General features: G+C 43.5%; 1 protein-coding gene across 5 annotated transcripts in view; it reads left to right on the top strand.

The window, feature by feature from the left end:
• Positions 1-14,660, top strand: part of RBMS3 (RNA binding motif single stranded interacting protein 3) — a 755,586-nt gene that overhangs the window by 705,052 nt on the left and 35,874 nt on the right. The window lies entirely within an intron of this gene.

Genomic DNA, 14,660 nt, shown 5'->3' with positions numbered 1-14,660 from the left:
TTTTCTGGACGTTATAGACCCATGTCTTAGCAACCAGTGGATTTTATAGTCCTCATTGCTGTACCAAGTACACCAGTACAATAAGAAGTTACCAGAACAGATGTACTCTGCAAACAAAAATGCTGCCTGGAGATAAGTTCTCAGCTCGTACACTGGGGGTAGGAAACTCTTGGACCCCAGGGAGGTTCCTCATTTAGCGTATGGAGAAAATGAAATATAAAGCTTGAGCGGAGTTAAAAAAATACGTGTCTCTGTTGCCATGGGAAATATATCTGTGTGTGATTGTATGTGTCTTTGTGTTAAGATTGTGTTGCTTTTTAGGTCCAGCTCCGAGGGCCTTCTGGCGGTTCCCTCACTACGAGAAGCCAAGTTACAGGGAACCAGGCAGAGGGCCTTTTCGGTAGTGGCTCCCACCCTGTGGAATGCCCTCCCACTAGAGGTCAAAGAGAACAACAATTACCAGACCTTTAGAAGGCATCTCAAGGCAGCCCTGTTTAGGGAAGCTTTTAATGTTTGATGGATTTCTGTATTTTAGAATTTCTGTTTTGTTGGAAGCCGCCCAGAGTGGCTGGGGGAACCCGACCAGATGGGCGGGGTATAAATAATAAATTATTATTAAATTATTATTATTATTTTGTGGTTCTAGCCTCACCTGATACTAGAATGCAGCCCCAAAAACATTTCACTTGGGTAATGAGACCCTCAGCCTCCCAAAAGGTACCCTAGGACAGGCATCCCCAAACTTCGGCTAGGGATCATGGGAGTTGCAGGCCAAAACATCTGGAGGGCCGCAGGTTGGGGGTGCCTGCCCTAGGATCTCCCCATCATATTCTTCAGGTGTCTTTCTTGTGTCTTGTATCTATGTCAGTTAATCATACCCTGTAGCCCAGGCATCCCCAAACTGCAACCCTCCAGATGTTTTGGCCTTGTTGTTGTTTAGTCGTGTCCGACTCTTCGTGACCCCATGGACCATAGCACGCCAGGCACTCCTGTCTTGCACTGCCTCCCGCAGTTTGGTCAAACTCATGTTCGTAGCTTCGAGAACACTGTCCAACCATCTTGTCCTCTGTCGTCCCCTTCTCCTAGTGCCCTCAATCTTTCCCAACATCAGGGTCTTTTCCAAGGATTCTTCTCTTCTCATGAGGTAGCCAAAGTATTGGAGCCTCAGCTTCACGATCTGTCCTTCCAGGGAGCACTCAGGGCTGATTTCCTTCAGAATGGATAGGTTTGATCTTCTTGCAGTCCATGGGACTCTCAAGAGTCTCCTCCAGCACCATAATTCAAAAGCATCAATTCTTCGGCGATCAGCCTTCTTTATGGTCCAGCTCTCACTTCCATACATCACTACTGGGAAAACCGTAGCTTTAACTATACGGACCTTTGTCGGCAAGGTGATGTCTCTGCTTTTTAAGATGCTGTCTAGGTTTGTCATCGCTTTTCTCCCAAGAAGCAGGCGTCTTTTAATTTCGTGACTGCTGTCACCATCTGCAGTGATCAAGGAGCCCAAGAAAGTAAAATCTCTCACTGCCTCCATTTCTTCCCCTTCTATTTGCCAGGAGGTGATGGGACCAGTGGCCATGATCTTGGTTTTTTTGATGTTGAGCTTCAGACCATATTTTGCGCTCTCCTCTTTCACCCTCATTAAAAGGTTCTTTAATTCCTCCTCGCTTTCTGCCATCAAGGTTGTGTCATCTGCATATCTGAGGTTGTTGATATTTCTTCCGGCAATCTTAATTCCGGCTTGGGATTCATCTAGTCCAGCCTTTCGCATGATGAATTCTGCATATAAGTTAAATAAGCAGGGAGACAATATACAACCTTGTCGTACTCCTTTCCCAATTTTGAACCAATCAGTTGTTCCATATCCAGTTCTAACTGTAGTTTCTTGTCCCACATAGAGATTTCTCAGGAGACAGATGAGGTGATCAGGCACTCCCATTTCTTTAAGAACTTGCCATAGTTTGCTGTGGTCGACACAGTCAAAGGCTTTTGCATAGTCAATGAAGCAGAAGTAGACGTTTTTCTGGAAGTCTCTAGCTTTCTCCATAATCCAGCGCATGTTTGCTATTTGGTCTCTGGTTCCTCTGCCCTTTCGAAATCCAGCTTGCACTTCTGGGAGTTCTTGGTCCACATACTGCCTAAGCCTGCCTTGTAGAATTTTAAGCATAACCTTGCTAGCGTGTGAAATGAGCGCAATTGTGCGGTAGTTGGAGCATTCTTTGGCACTGCCCTTCTTTGGAATTGGGATGTAGACTGATCTTCTCCAATCCTCTGGCCATTGCTCAGTTTTCCAAACTTGCTGGCATATTGGGTGTAGCACCTTAACAGCATCATCTTTTAAAATTGTAAATAGTTCAGCTGGAATATCATCACTTCCACTGGCCTTGTTATTAGCAGTGCTTTCTAAGGCCCATTTGACTTCACTCTCCAAGATGTCTGGCTCAAGGTCAGCAACCACACTACCTGGGGTGTACGTTTTGGCCTTCAACTCCCATGATCCCTAGCTAACAGAACCAGTTGTCGTGGAAGATGGGAATTGTAGCCCAAAACATTTGGAGGGCCGAAGTTTGGGGATGCCTGCTGTAGCCTAAAACATCATCCTGTACATACATCACAGAAGGAGGTGGTCTACAGCAGAAATCCTGTCTGCCAGGATACCTGATAGAGGCCATTGATTGCATTACCTGGGCAGCCTGGCCATTCTTTGGTGATGGTTAATCCTTTGGTTCCTGAATCTAGGTCACAGGCTCACCCTATTCATACACAAATATGCCCTTAAGACAGGATTTGTAAGCAAAAGACAATGGAGAGGCTTTCTCATTTCTTTCCTCCTTGCAGAGAAATATTTGAGGTTAGTTTGGGAGAGTCAAAATGGCTTCAGGATTGCTCTCTTGTACTATTTCAGACTACAGAGTCTATATACTACAGAGTCTATAAACCACAGAGCCTAGGGCTTGCCAATCAGAAGGTCGGTGGTTCGAATCCCCGCGACGGAGTGAGCTTCCGTTGATCAGTCCCAGCTCCTGCCAACCTAGCAGTTCGAAAGCATGTCAAAGTGCAAGTAGATAAATAGGTACCACTACAGTGGGAAGGTAAACAGTGTTTCCATGTGCTGCTCTGGTTCGCCAAAAGCGCCTTTGTCATGCTGGCCACATGACCTGGAAGCTGTACGCCGGCTCCCTTGGCCAATAACGTGACATGAGTGCCGCAACCCCAGAGTCGGTCACGACTGGACCTAATGGTCAGGGGTCCCTTTACCTATTACTCTTTCAGACACATGGTTTATATACTTATGTTATGTGTTTGCCTTGTACATTTGTTGTTGTTTAGTCGTGTCCGACTCTTCATGACCCCATGGACCATAGCCCGCCAGGCACTCCTGTCTTCCACTGCCTCCCGCAGTTTGGTCAAACTCATGTTCGCAGCTTCAAGAACACTGTCCAACCATCTCGTGCTCTGTCGTCTCCTTCTCCTTTATGAACATTTAATTTATATTTGAGACCTTAGAATTCTTATAACATTAATTTGAATGAAGAGGGAAGCCACGATGCAAAGCCCGTTACATCAGGCATCCCCAAACTGCGGCCCTCCAGATGTTTTGGCATACAACTCCCATGTTGTTGTTGTTTAGTCGTTTAGTCGTGTCCGACTCTTCGTGACCCCATGGACCATAGCACGCCAGGCACTCCTGTCTTGCACTGCCTCCCGCAGTTTGGTCAAACTCATGTTCGTAGCTTCGAGAACACTGTCCAACCATCTCGTCCTCTGTCGTCCCCTTCTCCTAGTGCCCTCAATCTTTCCCAACATCAGGGTCTTTTCCAAGGATTCTTCTCTTCTCATGAGGTGGCCAAAGTATTGGAGCCTCAGCTTCACGATCTGTCCTTCCAGTGAGCACTCAGGGCTGATTTCCTTAAGAATAGATAGGTTTGATCTTCTAGCAGTCCATGGGACTCTCAAGAGTCTCCTCCAGCACCATAATTCAAAAGCATCAATTCTTCGACGATCAGCCTTCTTTATGGTCCAGCTCTCACTTCCATACATCACTACTGGGAAAACCATAGCTTTAACTATACGGACCTTTGTCGGCAAAGTGATGTCTCTGCTTTTTAAGATGCTGTCTAGGTTTGTCATTGCTTTTCTCCCAAGAAGCAGGCGTCTTTTAATTTCGTGACTGCTGTCACCATCTGCAGTGATCAAGGAGCCCAAGAAAGTAAAATCTCTCACTGCCTCCATTTCTTCCCCTTCTATTTGCCAGGAGGTGATGGGACCAGTGGCCATGATCTTGGTTTTTTTGATGTTGAGCTTCAGACCATATTTTGCGCTCTCCTCTTTCACCCTCATTAAAAGGTTCTTTAATTCCTCCTCGCTTTCTGCCATCAAGGTTGTGTCATCTGCATATCTGAGGTTGTTGATATTTCTTCCGGCAATCTTAATTCCGGCTTGGGATTCATCTAGTCCAGCCTTTCGCATGATGAATTCTGCATATAAGTTAAATAAGCAGGGAGACAATATACAACCTTGTCGTACTCCTTTCCCAATTTTGAACCAATCAGTTGTTCCATATCCAGTTCTAACTGTAGCTTCTTGTCCCACATAGAGATTTCTCAGGAGACAGATGAGGTGATCAGGCACTCCCATTTCTTTAAGAACTTGCCATAGTTTGCTGTGGTCGACACAGTCAAAGGCTTTTGCATAGTCAATGAAGCAGAAGTAGACGTTTTTCTGGAACTCTCTAGCTTTCTCCATAATCCAGCGTATGTTTGCTATTTGGTCTCTGGTTCCTCTGCCCTTTCGAAATCCAGCTTGCACTTCTGGGAGTTCTCGGTCCACATACTGCCTAAGCCTGCCTTGTAGAATTTTAAGCATAACCTTGCTAGCGTGTGAAATGAGCGCAATTGTGCGGTAGTTGGAGCATTCTTTGGCACTGCCCTTCTTTGGAATTGGGATGTAGACTGATCTTCTCCAATCCTCTGGCCATTGCTGAGTTTTCCAAACTTGCTGGCATATTGGGTGTAGCACCTTAACAGCATCATCTTTTAAAATTTTAAATAGTTCAGCTGGAATATCATCACTTCCACTGGCCTTGTTATTAGCAATGCTTTCTAAGGCCCATTTGACTTCACTCTCCAAGATGTCTGGCTCAAGGTCAGCAACCACACTACCTGGGGTGTATGAGACCTCCATATCTTTCTGGTATAATTCCTCTGTGTATTCTTGCCACCTCTTCTTGATGTCTTCTGCTTCTGTTAGGTCCTTACCACTTTTGTCCTTGATTATGGTAATCTTTGTACGAAATGTTCCTTTCATATCTCCAATTTTCTTGAACAGATCTCTGGTTTTCCCCATTCTATTGTTTTCCTCTATTTCTTTGCATTGCTCATTTAAGAAGACCCTCTTGTCTCTCCTTGCTGTTTTTTGGAAATCTGCATTCAGTTTCCTGTATCTTTCCCTATCTCCCTTGCATTTTGCTTGCCTCCTCTCCTCCGCTATTTGTAAGGCCTCGTTGGATAGCCATTTTGCTTTCTTGCATTTCCTTTTCCTTGGGATGGTTTTCGTTGCTGCCTCCTGTATAATGTTACGAGCCTCCATCCATAGTTCTTCAGGCACTCTGTCCACCAAATCTAAATCCTTAAACCTGTTCCTCACTTCCACTGTGTATTCATAAGGGATTTGATTCAGATTGTATCTTACTGGCCCAGTGCTTTTTCCTACTTTCTTCAGTTTAAGCTGGAATTTTGCTATAAGAAGCTGATGATCTGAGTTACAGTCAGCTCCAGGTCTTGTTTTTGCTGACTGTATAGAGCTTCTCCATCTTTGGCTGCAGAGAATATAATCAATCTGATTTCGATGCTGCCCATTTGGTGATATCCATGTGTAGAGTCGTCTCTTGTGTTGTTGGAAGAGAGTGTTTGTGATGACCAGCTTGTTCTCTTGACAGAACTCTATTAGCCTTTGCCCTGCTTCATTTTGAACTCCAAGGCCAAACTTGCCAGTTGTTCCTTTTATCTCTTGATTCCCTACTTTAGCATTCCAATCCCCTGTAATGAGAAGAACATCCTTCTTTGGTGTCATTTCTAGAAGTTGTTGTAGGTCTTCATAGAATTGGTCAATTTCACTTTCTTCAGCACTGGTAGTTGGTGCATAAACTTGGATTACTGTGATGTTAAAAGGTCTGCCTTGGATTCGTATCGAGATCATTCTGTCATTTTTGAGATTGCATCCCATTACAGCTTTTTCCACTCTTTTGTTGACTATGAGGGCCACTCCATTTCTGCTACAGGATTCTTGCCCACAGTAGTAGATATGATAGTCACCCGAACTGAATTCGCCCATTCCCTTCCATTTTAGTTCACTGATGCCCAGGATGTCGATATTTATTCTTGTCATCTCATTTTTGACCACATCCAGCTTACCTCCACTCATGGTTCTTACATTCCAGGTTCCTATGCAATATTTTTCTTTACAGCATCGGACTTTCCTTTCGCTTCCAGGCATATCCGCAACTGAGCGTCCTTTCGGCTTTGGCCCAGCCGCTTCATCAGCTCTGAATCTACTTGTACTTGTCCTCCGCTCTTCCTCAGTAGCATGTTGGACGCCTTCCGACCTGAGGGGCTCATCTTCCAGCGTCATAACTTTTATATGCCTGTTGTCTTTGTCCATGGAGTTTTCTTGGCAGGGATACTGGAGTGGCTTGCCAGTTCCTTCTCCAGGTGGATCACGTTTAGTCAAAACTCTCCACTATGACCTGTCCATCTTGGGTGGCCCTGCATGGCATAGCTCATAGCTTCTCTGAGTTATTCAAGCCCCTTCGCCACGACAAGGCATTGATCCATGAAGGGGACAACTCCCATGATCCCTAGCTAATAAGCCCAGTGGTTGGGGAAGATGGGAATTGTAGTCCAAAACATCTGGAGGGCCGAAGTTTGGGGATGCCTGCGTTAGATCAAAGTAAGGGCTCAGAAACCTCTATGCCATGTACTCCGCCACTCCTAAAGAGCCTAATATGAATACCAGGCAAGGTGGGGAAGGCAAAAGTCTCACCTTCCCATTTGAAGGACCATAAAGCTGCTACATTGCATGTTCCCCCAGTGAGTCCTTTGTTTAGTGCATGTTTAAAAACTAGAATTCTAGGTGCAACATGTCTCTGAAGACAAGAGGAGCAAAGTGGGAAGAGGCAAGTGCCAAACACCATCACCCCATGCCTTGATATGGGGATCCTCAAAGAATTTAACACCAGCCGAGAAACATGGGGAAGGTGCAGGCAAAAGCCAAACCGTGCCCCCACATTTCAGTGATACCATACAGTACTCCTACTGATGCTGCTGGTTCAAAACGGGCCACATGGAGAAGAGCAGGTACCCCTTCCCCTTTGAAGGAAGCCGTGAAATGTCATGGTGGCGCAAAGTCCACCCCCAACTAATGGTAGGAAACAGCCTTATGGGAGAAGTCCAACTTCTTTCCATCAGGATGCACTAAGAGTTATAATTATTAGGCTATATTCCCATACTCTGGCAAATGTTTTGGTAGCTGTGAAACTTTATCATGTAATTGAACACATTTATCTTCTGAAAGAGTGATTAGTCTTGCTGCATTTATCTTGTGCATAATTATGGATCAGATTGCACACACACCCAGCGGCAAAGTAAGAAGATATTTTCAACAACTTGTTGGAGAAAAATTCTTTGGGGCAGAAATAGGGGGGGGGGGAATGCATTTGTTTGCATGGAATGACTTTTCATTTTAATATGAAAATATCAGCACCGTATATTCAGCACAGTATATAATGTGTATGGGATATTTGAAGGTAAGAATTATACTCTGGATTTGGGAAGTCTTTGACTCAATATGCTTGTATTCGGTACTAAGGAATTAAATTAAGAGTTAGAGCTTCCTTTTCTCTTCTACTTTCCAACAACCTAAACACTGTTAGTTCTGAGAAATGTAGTTTTCCAAGAATACTGAGAGTTCATGGATGGTGGCAGGGGTTTTGAGCAGTAATGCAGGGACTTTCAGTTGATTGAGCTATACCTTTTTCAGGAGCAGTAGGGAGAAGGGAAGAACTCAGTTTGCCATACCCAGTTATGAACTGAATTAGGGCGGCAGGATTGCTCACTAAGAGATTTTAATAGCTAAGAGTCAATATCCAGTTCCCTTGCTGCACACAGTTTAATTTTGTTAACATTAAGACTAGATTGTTACTGAAGCATGAAGTTACCCCAAATCAGTTCTTTTATTTTGTAAAGGGGGGGAAATAAAGCAAAAACAATGATTGAGAACAATCCTCAGATATTCCCTGGATTTATATATGCTGCTTAACCTCAACCTCAGGTAAGTGCTAGTGGCCTCCCATGGCTCAGCTACTCAGCGTGTACCCACCAGGAGCTGTGTGTTGCCCTGTCAGCTCAATTTTATGGAACTCCATTCCAGTTGAGGTCATAGAATTGTAGAGTTGGAAGGGATCCCGGGTGTCATCTAGTCCAACCCCCTGCAATGCAGGAATCTTTTTTGCCCACCATGGGGCTTGAACCCATGACTCTGAGGTTAAGGGTCTCATGCTCTACCAACTGAGCTGCCCCAGGTCAAACTGTTCTCCCTGTTAAACTTTTAGCACCTTCTGAATACATGATGATGATGATGATTCTCCCAGCAGACATTTTAATAGGGTTATGATTTTATAACTTTAACTTTTTTTTGCATTGTGCTGAGTTTCTTGCACGCTGCTTAGAAATGATTGTTAATTGAGCAGTATATGAATATATATTTTTTGTGCGTGGTATCCAGAGAACTGTGATCAGAAGGAAGGTGGCTGCCAGCACTGTTCTGCAGATGGTAGCACAAAAGGCTTCTGAACTTTGGTATCATTTAGTTGTTAGTGGCACTAAAAGAATGGTGGCAGTATATAGTGATAAAGGGATTGTTATTTCTGATGTACCACCTGATCAGTGGCTTGGATTTATACTAGTTAACCAGCAACTGTTGTTCTTGCCTGTCCTTGAGGAGCTGTGTCCTTAATTTACACAATCGAATCAGGTTTCTACTCGCTTCTCCTGTGCGCACACATTTTCCCTCTTGCTTTCCATGGGGACTTTTGAAATTAATTGCTGCAGCCACCTCTGACAGTCAGATATTTCTTATGGCTACAGGCCTTAAATTGATCATCTGCATACGATACGATATGGAACTGGTGCTTGGGAGTATTTGCATGTGTATATCTTTGTTTCCTTCTTTTTCTACAAAAAGTGGAGTCCTTTGTGTCTGTGCAAGGGAAGAGGGTAATAGGAAGAGCACCAGAATTACCTAGCTGGATCTGTCTACCATTAGCTCCACCTGTTGCGACCCCTGGCTCTTCCTGCTGTTGGCCAACCTGGCCACTGACCCCACCAGTGCCAAAGGGCAACTGCTGCCACTGGCAGGAAGGTTATCTGTCAGAGATGCTTTTTGATAGGTGATTATGAGAGGCAGGGGAAGAAACTGTTGTCGTCCCCCCATCTGTGTGTGTGTCTGTGTGTAAATAAAATAAAAAAGACAAACAAATTTACCTTGGCCTTAGGGCACAATGTATGAAGAGTGTCTCCAGATTACTCTCATTTACCATCTTTCTGAATCATTTTGATAACTAATGTAGGATAGCTGAGTCTGAGGAACACATATTCCAAGACAATTGGAAGCTCTCAATTCTGAAGACAGTTTTGTATTCTCAGGCTACATGAGCGTCCGAGAAAATTACAGTCTCTTTTAGATAAAGGATATTGCATGGTATTGCCTCAAACGCCTGGAAATCATTTGTTTGAAAGGAGAATAAGCAACGGAGTTATCGTTCATGGTGAAAGGATCTTCATTCAGAACATCACCGAAAAGTTCATAATAATCAAATCAGAATAGGACGCAGTGTTTTTAAAAAATATTGGTTGCAGAGATGACATTCCAAGGAAGAAAGCATTCATTCTGTATTTCTTTTTTTTAATAAACATTTTTATTAGATTTTCCAATTTAAATATCTAATCCATTTTCCAATTATATAAATTATACAAATATCAATTAAACATTTTAACCAAATCTTCTGCCAAATTATACAAATTTATTGACTCCCCATGCTCCAGACTCCGAAGGTCTAATCCTCTTATAACGCTGCATTTCTTTCCCCCAATGTCCAGATCTTATTCCATAATCTATTATTATCATTCTTTCTCTCCCCCCCAAGTCACTGAGTTCTTTTCTGCAAGCAAATTTGACCAAACCGTGTTTGATTCTGTGTGAATTTATATTAGAGCTCCTTTTTGTAAATTTAGCACTGTCTCCTCGCACGCTGGCATCCTGCCAAGTCCGTCCGTGGATCCTCCGGTCTTCTTCACAGCTGGCAACCACGATCCTCAAACAATCCAATAAATCAGATGTTAAAGCCTCTGTGACACTTTTCCCAGGGCCGTTCTCCACAGCAGCCTTACCAGGGAAGGTATGCCAGGTCACAACCTTATACACAAATCTAATGTCTTATTTATGGCTCCCTCCCCCTTTGACTGCTATTACGGCCAGCTCTGTGTCTTAAAATGGCGGAAGCTGTTTTTTGTAGCTACGCCATATCTCAGAAGTTTCTTGACAGGTTTCCAACCACTAACAAGCTTGCTTCTCTCTGATGTCCATGAATTTAGGGAGAGTTTGACCACATTCCAAACACATCCCCAATTACAAACTTCGATTATATACTACTACTACTACTACTACAACAACAACAACAACAACAACAACAACAAAACCGTTTATTGTGAGGACCATGCCTGTACACAAATATCAACACAACAATAATTAAAAATGTTAAAATTCATTACATACTATCCCAACAAAACCTTCATCCCACAAAACAGAAAGAGAAGGAAAACAAGCAACGAGTTAAACAGACGATGAAGGGGTCTTTACTTTATCATCCATAAATCTTTCCCTGGCTTTCATGGCCTTCATCACAAAGACCGCTACCACATGGGTAATTCGTGGGTTAGCATCAACTAACAAAAAATTTTACTCTATCTTCAGGATTGATTATAGAGTTGGGTATAGTTTGCAGCATCACGTCTCTAAAGCCCGAGTAAATGGGGCGATAGAGGAGGTAATGTATAAGATCCTCTTTAATTTTCATGAAGCAAGGGCATAAACGGTGTTCTGCTGGGATTTTTGTAAATCTCACGGTCAGGTATGCAGTTGGCAATGTTTGAAACCGGGCCATGGTGAAAGCTCTCTGAAGGGTGGGATCAGTGATATCCACCAGGTAGTTGGCACAGATTTTGACTGCCTTTACTCGGGGGAACCAGTAGGAAAACCCAGAATTTTTTATCTTTGTGGTGTCTAAAAAGGCGTCTTTTTCAAAGATCCATTCCTGAACTTTATCAGGGCTCCACAGTTTGAGAGTATTAAACTCAGGTAGATTGTATCTGGATACAATATCTAATAGGTTTTGACGCCAAGTAGTATTATGTTGTAAAGATACAAAGGCTTGTTTAGCCAATAAGGTGTTTGAGGCATCTGCGAGGTTGATGAAAAAACGCAGAAATCTTAAGTGGGCCCTGGCAGACACAGAAGGTAATCCTACACTTCGATTATATATATTTTCCCATTCACACAGTCTGACGTTCCAATTTCGCTTGCTTTGTAAATATTAAAAATGGCTCGTCCAGAGAGAGGTGTGTTAAGTAAATACAGTAGTAAAGCACAATTATAGAGTTCAACCTCCCTCTTTCTGTTCCATCGCATACTTTCTTAATCTGATGAAGACATTCCTCAGTGTCTTTTGTTTTCTCAGTGGCTGTAGTTTGCAGTATAAATCTCCTTCTTTCTCTGGAGCATGTCCACGACTCATATCTAATTTCTTAAGTCATGGAGCCCAAATCGCTTGTAGAATCAGTGTCCGGGAGATCCAGGCTCCCACGGGGCCTATCCATCCAGTGCCCCCAGCCTCTTCCGAAGTCGAGGCTGGTGATGGGCATCCGCGGATGAGACTGCATCTTCTCATACACCCTGGGAAGACTTTGGGAGGCTGCTACTCCCATCACAGCCTCGTAAATTTCCCCGTGGGAGTCGGACGGATGGAATTTTCGGCCATCTTCTACGGCGCTCGTGCGGAAGTCGATCATCATTCTGTATTTCTAGGTTGCTTTTCAAAAACTGCTGCCAAGGAGATCAATAATATCTAACAACCACACATAGGAATTAATATACTTGTAAATAAGATAAACCATTAATTAAAGTAACAAGAGCTGCAGAAAATAATCTGTCAGGGACTTGCTTCCAAAAGCACAACACAGTGGTACCTCGTTTTAAGTACTTAATTGGTTCTGGGGTGACATTCGCTCCCCGAAAAATACTTAAACCAAGGGGCGATAGCACGTGAAGCGCCGATAGAGTACTTCGGTGCACCGTGCAGATCGCTTCAGCGCATGCGCAGACCGCACAGATCGTTTCTGCGCATGCGGCGGAACCCGGAAGTAAACACTTCCGGGGCCGCGGAGTACTCCAACCGAAAGTACTCCAACCGCAGCAGACTTAAACCGAGGTATGACTGTAAAATAATGACGTGATCACCTGTTTTGGAAATGCAATGAGGGTGTGTGAAAACGGACGGCATATGGGGGACCTACTACTCTGAACCTTCATTCTTGTCATCCAGATTGTCATCCATTCCCCCCCCCAGCCAGAACCCACCACAACTCAGTTCTGGCCCCTCTCAGGTGGGTGCCCTTGCCATTATCAGAGAACCGGGGGGGGGGGCATAGCTGCCAAGTTTTCCCTTTTCTCGTGAGGAAGCCTATTCAGCATAATGGAATTTCCCTTTAAAAAAGGGAGAACTTGGCAGCTATGGGGTTCATGGCACCTGTTTTTCTAGAAAAATATCATTGCGTTCACATAATACAGTCCCTGAAGCAGCAGTTATTTAGCAGACCTCAAACTTGGAGGGAGCGGGGTTCATACAGAGAGCTTTTCATCAAACAGTTAATGTGCTCTTATTTTGGCAGGAAATGGGTAACATTCACCTTAATAAGTCTGGTGACACTTGCAAAATGGTGTGTCGTGAGCCATTCAGACTTCAGAGGCTTAACATATTGCAGACAGTGCCCCCCCTGCCAGCCAGCCAGCTTTCCCCCCCAAGCGATCTACCTCAGTGTCTTGTGTCGAGAATAGCATGTCTGCCTGTAAATCACAGGTGCTGCAATATGTTGTAGTAGTGATGCTGTTCTGAACATCAGTCAGTCCCTTGGTGTTTGACGTTACTGTAATGGAGTTGGCAGAAAGGTGAATGCCTACCGCATGCATGACTTTCATGTCTTCAAAGAGCCTTTAGCCGGCCAGGAATATTATACTCTCAGTCTCTTGAGGAAAATAAACAAGCACATGTCACTCACCTCTAGATCTCATCTGTGGGTTTCTTCTTCTTCTTCTATTGGCAAAGCAGATTTGTGTATTAATTGAGGCTCTTAACTCTAACAAGATGCTGAGCTCTGCGGTATCTTTGAAGAACTGTAGGATGGTCTACGTGGCCATTCTCCCTCTCTGTCTAACAGATGAGTGCAGGTGCAGGAATCCATGCTACTGTGGCAAGATTTGTAGATGGGTAAGAAATTTCCCCTTTTTCCTGCCATAGGCTTATTATGCACAGGTGAAACTCAGAAAATTAGAATATTGTCGAAAAGTGCATTTATTTCAGTAATGAAACTTTTTATTTTTAATTTTAATTTTTACAAATGCTTTCTTTTGGAAATTCCACAGTAATAAAACAAATAGTTACAATAATGCAAAAATAAACATCGCTATTACATTTCATTAATTACATTCCATTTATAATTGACCCGACTAACAACAAATAATTACAGTTACAACAAATAAAGGCTTGACATACCTTGCTTTGCATGTCATGCATCTATCTCATATATTGGTTTCACCTTTTAAGTTGCATTACTGAAATAAATGCACTTTTCGACGATATTCTAATTTTCCGAGTTTCACATGTATGCTCTGCCTAACACAGTCAGTTATTCCTCTTGTTCATCATCACATAGCTATCACCTCTCTCTCCGTATCTAACACTTTGTGCACATTATTTTATTATAATAATTTATTATTTATACCCCACCCATCTGGCTGGGTTTCCCTGGCCACTCTGGGCGGCTCCCAATAGAATATTAAAAGCACGATAAAACATCAAACATTAAAAACTTCCCTAAACAGAGCTGCCTTCAGATCTCTTCTAAAAGTCAGATAGTTTTTTTATTTATTTGAAATCAGATGGGAGGGCATTCCATGGGTTGGGAGCCACTACCTAGAAGGCCCTCTGCCTGGTTCCATGTAACTTCTTGCAGCGAGGGAACCGCCAGAAGACCCTCGGCGTTGGACCTGGTCCGGGCTGAACGATGGGGGTGGAGACGCTCCTTCAGGTATACTGGTCCGAAGCCATTATCCACTGTGACCAGATCCTGTGCAGAATACAGGGATTTGTACTCATCCAGAGTTGGGAAAGCTCTATATTCAAGAATTAATGTGAACAGTCTCACTGCACGTGTACGAGTCTTTACATGAGCTCCGCATAAGTGCTCTGTGTATTTTAATAATTTGTAACAATGTGGGATCCTTCAAGAAATTTAAAAATGCCATTTATGAGCATACGTTTTTGCACCTGG

The sequence above is a fragment of the Zootoca vivipara genome, chromosome 11 (assembly GCF_965207765.1).
Source record: "Zootoca vivipara chromosome 11, rZooViv2.hap1.1, whole genome shotgun sequence".
Lineage (NCBI taxonomy): Eukaryota > Metazoa > Chordata > Lepidosauria > Squamata > Lacertidae > Zootoca > Zootoca vivipara.
This window is presented reverse-complemented; position numbering and strand designations above follow the sequence as displayed.